At 44.2% G+C, this 10,755-nt stretch overlaps 1 protein-coding gene across 1 annotated transcript in view; it reads right to left on the reverse strand.

The window, feature by feature from the left end:
• ASAH2 (N-acylsphingosine amidohydrolase 2) overlaps window positions 1-10,264 on the reverse strand; it is a 95,597-nt gene extending 85,333 nt beyond the window's left edge. Inside the window, exon 1 of the mRNA XM_036026945.1 lies at window positions 10,111-10,264. The gene's annotated coding sequence lies outside the window, so the exon portion shown is untranslated. The remainder of the gene's footprint in view (window positions 1-10,110) is intronic.
• Window positions 10,265-10,755: the final 491 nt, after the last annotated feature.

The raw sequence follows: 10,755 nt of genomic DNA on the forward strand, positions 1-10,755 counted from the left end.
TGCAGGAGACAGGCTACCAACAGTAGATATTATGTAGACCCTTATAACACCATTAAAGGGGAAAATATCAGGAAACTGGCATGATGTTCCTGACAAGCCCTCCAGCATTGCTGAGTGAGGTTCCCTCCAGCCAAACCACAACTTCTGCCATAAGAAAACTGAATTATGATACAAAAGAAAATGTCTTACTCTAGTTTAGGCAGATTATGAGCCAAAACATCCTTTAAAAAAACCTTTGCAGGGAGAAAAGAAACACACCCAATTTGTAGAGGAGAAAAATGAGGCCATAAGCAATGCTTAAACTCTTACCCAGGAAGAGAGAGGTTGCCTACATCACGGTCATAGTGAGGGCGGAAATAAATGAGTGGAATACATGTATCAGCCACTCTCCCAAATGTTGAGTGCTTTACAGCAGGTAGGTAGCTAAGTGAAACTTGCAGATGTCTGCAACAGAACCACGCAGATGCACTGAGAGTGAGTGTTGAGGAGACAACAGGGACCAGTGAGGACCGTCACTGCCAGAGAGTGTGTGCCCATCTAAAGGGACAGCCACCTCTCACAGGTGCCATGAGGAATGAAAGCCCAGTGTTGATGGACCTTTCCATTTTTTAATGAAAAGCTGGTAAAATAGGTATTTGTCTTAAATTTCTTGATTTTCAATGTAAGCAAACAATTTTTAAAAGAGGTCAGCAACACTACGTGTGACAAACTGAATATACATCCAGGTCAAAAGTTTCAACTCCTGATTTAATCAACTGCTTCATTCAGAAATATTTGCTGAGTATCTATGGAATACCAGATACTATGTGAGACCTAAAGGATACACTTCATAAGGCGAAACTTCTGCCTTCAAAAATCTTATAATCACCCTGGCCAGTGTGGCTCAGTTGATTGGAGCATCATCCTATAACTGAAGGGTTGGGAGTTTGATCCCTGGTTTAGGTACACAGTTAGGTTGTGGGCTTGATCCCTAGTCAGGGCACACGAGGATTTAATCCTGATCTCCAGTCTGGGCACACACAGGAGGCATGCAGTTGATATTTCTCTCCCTTCCTCTTTCTCTAAAAGCAATGAAAAAAATGCCCCAGCATGTGTGACTCACTTGGCTGGAATATTTTCTACACACCAAAAGGGTGAAGGTTCGATTCCTGGTCAGGGCACATACCTAGGTTGTGGGTTTGATCCCCAGTGAGGACGTCTATGGGAGGCAACCAATAGATGTTTCTCTCTCTCTCTTCCATTTCCTCTCTAAAATCAATAAACCATTTAAAATTTTTTAAAAATAAATAAAAGCCATGGAAAAAAGTGTCCTCAGGTGAGGATTTTTAAAAATCTTGCAATCTAATGTATGACAGAGATGATTCCCAAATAATTATAGTACTGGACTGTTTGTGCCTTGTGGTGCATAACAGAGAATCCTAACCCAGACTTAAAGGGGGTCAAATGGCTTTGCCAAAGAGGTAATATTTAAGACCAGAAAGGTAGCTCTTAAACTAATATGTCAGTTAGCTCTGGCTGCATAACAAACTACTCCAAAACTTATTGCTTAAAATAAGAATTTGTTTAGCTCATGATTCTGTAGGCTAGCACTTCAGCTGGACCTAGCTGGGCAGTCAGCTGATCTGGATCTTCCTAATGCATCAGCAGGGAGCAGCTGGGTTGGTTGGGGGCTGGCCAGGAGCGGCTGGTATACGATGGCCTTTGCTGGGAAGCCCATCTCTGCTCCCCACAGGCTCTCATTTCCAGCAGGCAAGCCCAGGGTTGCACTCATGGCAGCTGGGCAACTTTCCAAGGGAACGAGTGGAAACACACAAGCCTTTCTGAGGACTGGGCTCAGAACTGGCACACAGTAACTTCCTCCGCACTGGACTGAAGCAAGTCCAAGTGCCACCATACTCAAGGGGAGGGAAAATGATCTCCACCTCTTGATAGGAAGTCACATTGCAGAAAGCATGGGTTCAGGGAAGGGTGGAGAAGTGTGGCCATTTTGACAACCTATCTCACTTGATAAGAAGGCACGGCAGGTGCAAAAGCCTGAAGGTAAGAGAGCAAATGGAGTTTGGGATGCTCCACGTTGTTTGGTCTGATAGAAGCAAAGAGGGCAAAGGAAGAACTGAGGAAAGACATGATGAGGATGATCAGAAGAAGCCAGTTCATGAAGGGCCTATCATGTATGCAGGCCAGTGAAACAGAGAGAATAATATAATTAATATAATATAATATAATATAATATAATATAATATAATACAAGGCTAAACATAGGCATCCTAAGGACAATGTTCTGGGGGCTCATAAGAAAGTAGATATATTTAGTTTGAAAAACTAGAGAAGCCTTCATGTAGGAGGTAGAAGTTAAGCTGAACTTCAAAGAATAAAAATTGTTTCCACGTAGAGATATAAAGGTGAAAGTTTCAGTATTAATTAGCTAAAGTACAGGGGAAGGAAAGCCCAAAATATCTACTGGTATAATAATAGTAAGCAGTGTGGTTTGGCAAAGTGGAGGGCAGCAGTTCTCAATTACTTTTGACCTTAACCTCCTGAAAGATGATGTTCGTGCATGAGACTCTCCCACATTCACATCCTGATTACGACGGTCAAGACAGAATGTGGTGTTACATAAGATCGCCAGGCTCCAGGTTATTACCTTGCCCTCTCTTGCCCACTGGTTCCTTATGACATTGAGTTTGAGAACCACAAATGTAAGCTTTCCTAGGGTAGCAATGAAAGATGTGGCTGAGAAGATATGTTAGGTTCTCAAACGCCAGGCTAATGAATGTTAACCTGGGGAAGGCAGTAATGAGCACTGAATGTTGTTGAGTGCAACAGAAACATAAACTGAGCAGCATTTTGCAAGCATGCACATAACCAAAGTGGATAAAATGGAGTAGACAGAAGCTGAAAGAGAATCTTTCTTTCCTATCTGCAGCTCATGGTAGGCAAGACTAATCAATAAGGGAAGCCCAGATAGGTCATCCAACTTCCTCCTAACTAGTGTTCTACTGGTACAGGAGGAGGTGGAGCTGAAAAACAAGTTGGAGCCAGACAGCTGCCCTGGGGCTAGAGATGGGCAAGCCTTGTAGAGGTGAGAGCCCTTCTGGGAGGGCAGCAGAGCCAGGTGGGGTGTGGAAATGAAAGCAGTGTGGGTGAAGTGTGTCCCTGGGGTTTGACACTTGCTCAGTTGCAAGGCGAAGGAGAGGGGAACACCAAACACCATTACAATTTTGTTAAGATTAGAGAGAACTGTGGTACCGTGAAGCAAAGAAAAGGAAACTTGGGAAAACAAACTATTTGTAAAGGTTAGAAGAAATGGATGAGGTTTGCGTGTTGAGTGTAAATACCAGTCCTGGAAGCATCAGAATGAGGGTCGAGGCTAAGGTTTGTAACTACAGCATTTCTTCCAAATTTCAGCAACATTGAAAGAATGTGTATAGGAGAGAAACAGACTCCTTCTTTCTCCTAAAAATATTGCGACATCATTCAAGGTTCTTGGCAAAACCCAGAATAGGAAGAAAGGTGAAAAAGTGGTTGGCAAAGAGATTTATTTTTCTTTTGCAAAGGAAACAAAGGAAAGAAATGATTCCTGTGTTGCATACTGGGCCTCAACCACACAAGTTGAAAGCTGGTTTCCTACTTCACCTTTCAACTTCTGCTCTGTCTGAAGTCCAGAGTTAATGAAACACATGGAAAACTGGATCAAATAACGATATCCATGCTCTGCTACCTTTAACTTGAGTTCATTTTTCACACAACAAATGTAGGGGCTCATGTTCATTGGAGAGGGGCTGAATTTCCATTGCAGGGAAATAATAAAGAGTTATGACTTAGAGTACAGGTTCTGGGTTAACATATCCTTGAGTTCAATCCCAACACTGCCCTCACCAGAAGAAGTCCCTCAACTTCTCTATGCATCTACTTCCTCATCTGTAAAATGGAGAGTATAATTGTATCCACATCTTAAGGTTGTTGCGAGGATTAATTGAGAAATACAGAGTGTTCAATTATTAAATATGATTCTTTCACAATTACCCTTACTCTTTTTTTGTATAGACACTCTTTCAAATGTTAATGAAGAGTTCCCCTTATACATTTATATCATCCATGGAGAGTTCTCACATTTTTTTAAAGGAAAATTTCCTTTAGTTTAGCATGAGTACATGAAGAGCTTCAAGAACCTGCTTATGAATGAATGACTCCTATGATAGGAACTTTTAGAGCCTTCCCCATTCCTTGAGGACATGATGCTAAGCAACAGAAAAAACATCAAGTCAATCTACTATTAGATGCCAGTCTTACCCAATCTCCCTGTATGTGAACTTCAAGAGACGGACTTCAACAAGTGACCTTCCACAGCTGGGTGTAACCCATTTCTTGTTTCTACTTCTACTACTCCCGAAAGGTAAGTAAGTGTTAGAACACTCTTTCGTTTCAGTGCCAAGGATTTACTTATAAATTCTTCCTCTTATTAATATAGTAACATAACTATGGGGTTATGGTTTAAATTAGCATCGATCAGGGATCTGACCATTTTGGAATGCGACAGTCTGCCCTGGACAGGTGACCTGGCCAGAGTACTCCTCCTCTGCAAACTTGGAGATTTGTTCTGTTAAGCAAACTAATCCTGGTTCTATCAAAATGTTCTACCACAAGACAAACTGATTTCTTTCTGAGGCTATTTTTTCTCCTAACGTTGTAAACCAGCACATGATTTCTTAACCAATTAACTTTCTGTGACACATATTGGCAGTGGTGTGCTGCTGAATGTCGAACAGCGGGATGTCCAGGAATAAAAAGCCCAGTGCATCATATTCGCCAATTCCTGTGGTGTAAATGCTCCTACCATGGCTGATTTCAGGCTACCATAGGAAGTCACTGAAAGTAAAGTTGGGGAGATCTGTGTACAATTGGTCTTGATGAGCCAATGTGAACTTCCTTCAACACACCATTGTCACTGCATAAAACCTCTCCTATGCCACCAAGTTTAGTCTCAAGGATAGTCTCATGTCAGTACTGTCCCTGGAGACAATGTGGAGCAGGAATTGAGACTGGATCCCCCAGGTGACTGGTAAAACCATATCCAGCTGGTACACATTGATTAGTTTTGCATCAGTAATACATTTCAAGCATTTTCTTTACATCAGTTGCTCTCCCCAGCCCAGAGTAGCCCACAAGAGCAATCAGGGAATGTGCATAGCAATAAAAACAATATTGAAAACAGTTCCAAGAGATTCTCTGAGGCCCACAGGGACATCATTTCTTGGCAGAATCCCAAGAAGCTCATGTTACCTCCTGGGCAGGCATTAAAGTTCTCCTTCAGTCACAGGTGCCGTTCTCTGCACTGCCCCCTTGTGGCTTTACTAGCTAACTAGCTGCCACATCTGGGGATGACTAACCCCTGACCACCTTCTTTCCTTCTCTTTCAGTATCGTACTGTCTCAGAAGCTCTTCTCAGCAAGGTATGAGGAAAAGCCTCATGAAGCTTATGCATGCATGTCATTGGACCCCACCTCTTTTGGAAAATGTGGGATACATTCCCTCATGCTGAATGAGAAGATAGCTATGTAGCACAACTTATTATAGTCATGGCCAAAGTGTCCCTTACTATAGGGAGACTGGGTGTCAGAGTTCTGTCTCTTGAGAGTGACCTCTAATTCAATTTCAGTGCTAGGGGGTGGTTCTTGTCCTCCCATTTTGGAGTCTTGATCCTGGGGATGGATAGCTGGCCATCTCAATGTTTCAATTACTGTGTTTTCCAAGGGAATGGACTCAACCCTAATGCTAGGAGAGCTTCTAGTGCCTGCCTCAGGAGATGGTCCAGATTAGTTTGCTTCCTTTCCTCCCTCTCAGCAGTGAATGTACGCTAGAGAATTTATACGTTCGCCGCTTTTCTCACCTACTGTTGACATGACCTTGTCTATAAGCAGATAAGCAGGCACTTCCTTCTCTGAGGGTGAAATGAAGAGCCTGGCGAAGTTCTCATTACAGAAAGGCTTTGGAAAGGTGCCAACTTGGAAGAACATTCAGAGTCAGCTCCTGGCATCTCTGCTTTAACCAATGAGGCAAGGTTTCTGGGTATCACTTGACAGCACAACTGTTTCCTTTGGCAAAGGTGATTGGAATGGGGACATGCCTGTCCTCGCCCTTCTGCATAAATCTACTTCACAGGACCGTGAAGGCAATACAGACATTGTGTGTGGCATTGCTGTGCAAACTGCAGAATGCTGAAAAGAAGTCAATGATCAGAACAGAGATCCCCCAGAGCTTATGGCTTAACCTATTTCTTTCTCTTAAACTTGACACACTCCTCTATCCTGGCACTCACTGTTTAATGAGTGTGTCTCGCTCTACTAGTCAGGTTGGTGTTTGAGTCCCATCCTACTCCTCTCTGTGCCACCAGCACCACCCCAGAAGTTTGCACACAGCTTCAAGGCAGCTCACAGTGCTAATGAGCTGCAGATGTAGGACTGGAATGCATATCTCTTGATCCCAACTGTAGTGATCACATCGTCTGGACACTTGATAGCTAATCAAAAAACGCCCAATGACAGAGGAAAAGAGACAGGGGCAGCCCTCGTACCTCAGCTGCCTGGAATTAGATCCTCACAGGGAGCCCCGCTCCCAGCTCCTCCCCTGCAGGGCAGACTTAGAAGACCACATTTCCCCCTGTGGTGCAGAGAGGCCAGTGCTGGGGAACTGATGGCATTGCTAGGGTTGAAGAGAGGTAGTCCCAGACCGGGGACAAATACTGGGTCCCAGCTAGAATGGGACGCCAGCCTGCTGTCCTCCTTGTTTCACAGAGGTCTCCAGAGGGCATGTGCACGGCACCTTTCTGCCTCACCTTCCAATTCTTCCCCCACAGGGATCCAGGAAAGCAACCCAGTGGCTCACCCTCCAGCCTTCCCTGACCTTTTCCCTTCTAAGCTTCCCTTAAGTTCTTCCTCTGCCTACACACCCTTTCCCTTCTTTCTTCTTAAGAGCACTTTCTCAGGCATCAGCATTTCAGCCCCAAAGCTGCCTCCTCTCTGCCCTCTGTGACCCTTTGATTCCTGCATCCACTGCCTCAAGCTGCAGCACTGATGGATCACGTTGAATGATGGCCCCCAGCGTCAGTGCCAGCCCTCCCACCAAACTGCACCCACACACACCTGGGGCCGAGATAATTTCTTCAGGATTTTGCCTAGCACAAGAAGAAATAGATCAGTCAGCAATTGTTGGATGAATAAAGCAATGAGTAATGTAGGAAAAATGCCTGCTGGGTACCTCTGTGAATAAACCCCCTCTTCTTCAACCCTCGCCTTACGAAAGCCTTGCTCTGCCACTGCACACCCAGTCTTCAGATCACTAGGCAACTAGGACATGCATCAAAGAAATCAACCAGCTGGCTCACAGAGGAGCAGGGCAGGGCTGAACGATGGGGCTGCAGGACGCTGAAATGCAGGGAAAGAGGAAGGATGCAGGAGGCACAGGACTAAGTGGAGAGTCTGGGCAGTCTGTGGGCAAAGGCCCCTGCTTCAGACAGGCTCATCTCACCAGTGATACACATCAGTGGTCTTCATGAGTTTCTGCTCACAAAAGCCCTAGAAGAATTTTTCTACTGTCTTTCACATTTGAAAACATGACATCTAAGGCTTTTTTATGCTTAAATACTTGCAAAATTTGTAGTATCGAATTTTTTGTATTGGGTTGGCCATACAGTCTGTTATGTTTTTTTCTGTGAAATAAAAGACACCCTTTTTCATTTTCACCAGTAACTTTATTGACTTGGATATTTTAAGTATGTCAGCTAACTTCCACTATCGGCTTCTAGTCGGTAGAGGCCAGGGTGCTGCTAAACATCTTCCCATGCATGAGACAGCCCCACAGCAAAGAATTATTTGGCCAAAACATCAATAGTACCAAGAAACTTTGCAAAACACTTTTGGCACATTGGATTAGTCACGGCATCTTCTGCATACACTGAACAAATTATTTTTCATTTCAGTTGCATTTTTACCTTTGTTGAGATAATCAAGCATAATATGCTGAAAATATTGTGTATTTTCTTCCACCTTCAATATTAAATGGCTGCACAAAAATTCACCAATCTTGGTGTGTTTTTTAAATGCACGCTGATGTGACAGCTGTCACAATACAATTGAACCAAGTTGTTTTGAATGAAGTAAAAGACAACTAAGAACTACTAGAGCCATCACACTCATGGAAAAAACATAACAAACTTTTTGGTCAAGCCAATATATTGTGCACATATTTTAAATATGTTTTAGGCAAAACCTTGCATGGCAAAATTGCACATTACATTCACAGACCCTGAAGAGCCAAACCAAACTCATTATCAAATCAGGCAGCAAAATCACAGTGACTGTTAGAAAATACCTACTTCATTTTTATTCCCAATACATGCATTCCTACACACCCCCCGCCCTCATGATAACCTTCTCGCTCCATTGCAATTCTAAGACGGAGAGAGAAGGCCCAAAGTCTTTGGCAGGAGTCGGAAACCTAGATGAAATCAGGCGTGTTCCGTTTCTGTTTGCTTAGCTCCTTCCTTCTGGGCGCTCCCTCTGTACCACCCGCACTGAAGCCCTGCCTTTGTGTTTTGCCCAGGAGATCCCTATATCCCTCGCAGCCACAAAGAGATCGTACGCCTATGGTGAGAGTCCAGCTCAGTGAGAAGTTTGCCTTTCTTTTCTGAAGCAGAACTCAGGTGAGTTCTCCTAACAAAAGAATTTTTGGAAACCAGTTCAAAGTGAAGTTGATGCTAATGATGCCGTGTGCCCTTCACCTGCACCCCAGTATACAATGCCCCCTATTGATAGATCTTGCTCTCACAGCCCAGCACCCCTATTCCCGGAGCTCAGTATTCTCAACCTGGCCCCCTTGGCCGCTACTGCAGCCCCCGCTCAGGTTCCCTCTGCTTGCCAGCCCCTGCCTCCAGAGCACAGTCTCCCAGTTCCTGGTTCTCACCACTTTCCCTTCATCCTAGAAAAACTGCACTGCTCAGGGAGAGTGATTTTAAAGAGGTATTTATATTATGGATGTATTAACGATCAATACCTGCCTAAGGTTTAAGGCAGTGTTTGCATTTTTTCAAAGAGAAACTAGTTTAGAAAACAGAGTTGGAAATTTGAGTGAGTATAAGAGAAGCTATGGTCCTGGGGGAGAAAATATTCTAGATGATCCCCAAACTTTAAGACCAGGTTTTATCACTGTGCTGGGAAGCAGTAACTTGGGATCTCAGCTTGACAAGTAGCGTTCCGGGTTTTAAATCTGCAGGAGTGCAAACCGGGGAAAGTCACCAGAGTCAGTCAGTTGGTGGGTGACGATGCAGTGACAGAGCAGAGAAGGAATGAGACCCAGACAAACTTTACTTCTTAAGTCCCAGTGCCCCTGGAAATGCCATCAAATCCAAGTCTTTGGGGATAGTTCCAATCTACTCTGAATCCCAGATACGTGTTAATCGGTAGAACAGGGAAAGACATCCAAGTGATGGAAAGGCCTGTGTGACCCAGTCAAGTAGACTCAAACAAAGAAAGGCTAGGATTCTAGAGGTTATTTCAGGTCGTGCTGCAGACACTTGAGACTAAAGCCATCAAGCTGTAAGAAAGAAAAAGACTATACCCAAGATGCTGCTGCTTTTACTCAAGCATATGGTAAATTTGGAGAAGTTTTCTCTTTAAGTCAAGGAAATGAATCTTGCTTTCCAAAATGGGGTAGGAAAATGGATCTCTGCCACTTGACTTCACCAAGTCAGCAAATAACTCTGCAAACCAAATCTGTATCTCTGAATGGAGATATGAAGATTTGCAGGAACAAAGCAGCCAAAAGATACCTTTTGAATTCCACTGTAACTGTGACATTCAAACGACCTGGCGATGCAGCACTGGAATTCAGAGAGAACGAAGAAAAGCTGCCGCTGCAAGCAGAAACATACATGAGTATGAAGAATCTGCTCCCCCCTCCGTCGTGATTACTCATTTTCATAATAAACAGCAGGCTAATAAACATCTCTTCCTTCTCAATGTCCAAAGGATCTTGTTTGCAAACATGAACAATGATTGCTTTGTTCTCTCGGGGGAAACCCCAAACACTATCAATCAAAGCAGAGCTACGTACCCAGACCTGCTGCAGCAGCTGCTTGTGCGAAAACCTCATGTCATTCCTCCAGCAAGCCGGAGCACTGGATGCTTTTAGATCCTCGGCCCCTGCTCCTCTGAGCAGTGCTGCAGGTTAACTCTTGGAGGCTGGATGCTCTAAGCAAGGAAGCCAAAGGCTCGCCAACTTAACTAATTGCGTGCTGACTCAGTCACGGGGCAGGACGCACTCCAGCTGAGCCTGCTCATGGGCAAACCCTTGCACCATCCTTGGAAGGTCACACCTGGAGTTCATCATTTTGCGCTGCACGTACACAGCTTGGGAAGGAGTTGTTCCTTTCCTCACACTGACCTGCTTCCCCTGTTTGATTTGGAGAATATTACTCCTCCACATCAGCTCCACATCACAGAGAGGAAGCTTTGCAGGACAGAGCAACACAGACATGTAAGTGAGGGCCATTTTGATTGAATGAATTCAGCCTGGGAGAGGGGGTGCCCCTGATGTTCTAGAAAGGTTGTAATTCGATGGAGGTAGTCGATCCATCAAGTTTGGGGAAGCAAATAAGACAGTGTTTACATTTTCCCTGGTATCCTTCTGGGGCAAAACTCAAACATCCATTTCCTGCAGTTTTGCAGTATTAAAAGGTATCATAGTGTTAAAACAAAT

Source organism: Phyllostomus discolor, chromosome 5, assembly GCF_004126475.2.
Source record: "Phyllostomus discolor isolate MPI-MPIP mPhyDis1 chromosome 5, mPhyDis1.pri.v3, whole genome shotgun sequence".
Classification (NCBI taxonomy): domain Eukaryota; kingdom Metazoa; phylum Chordata; class Mammalia; order Chiroptera; family Phyllostomidae; genus Phyllostomus; species Phyllostomus discolor.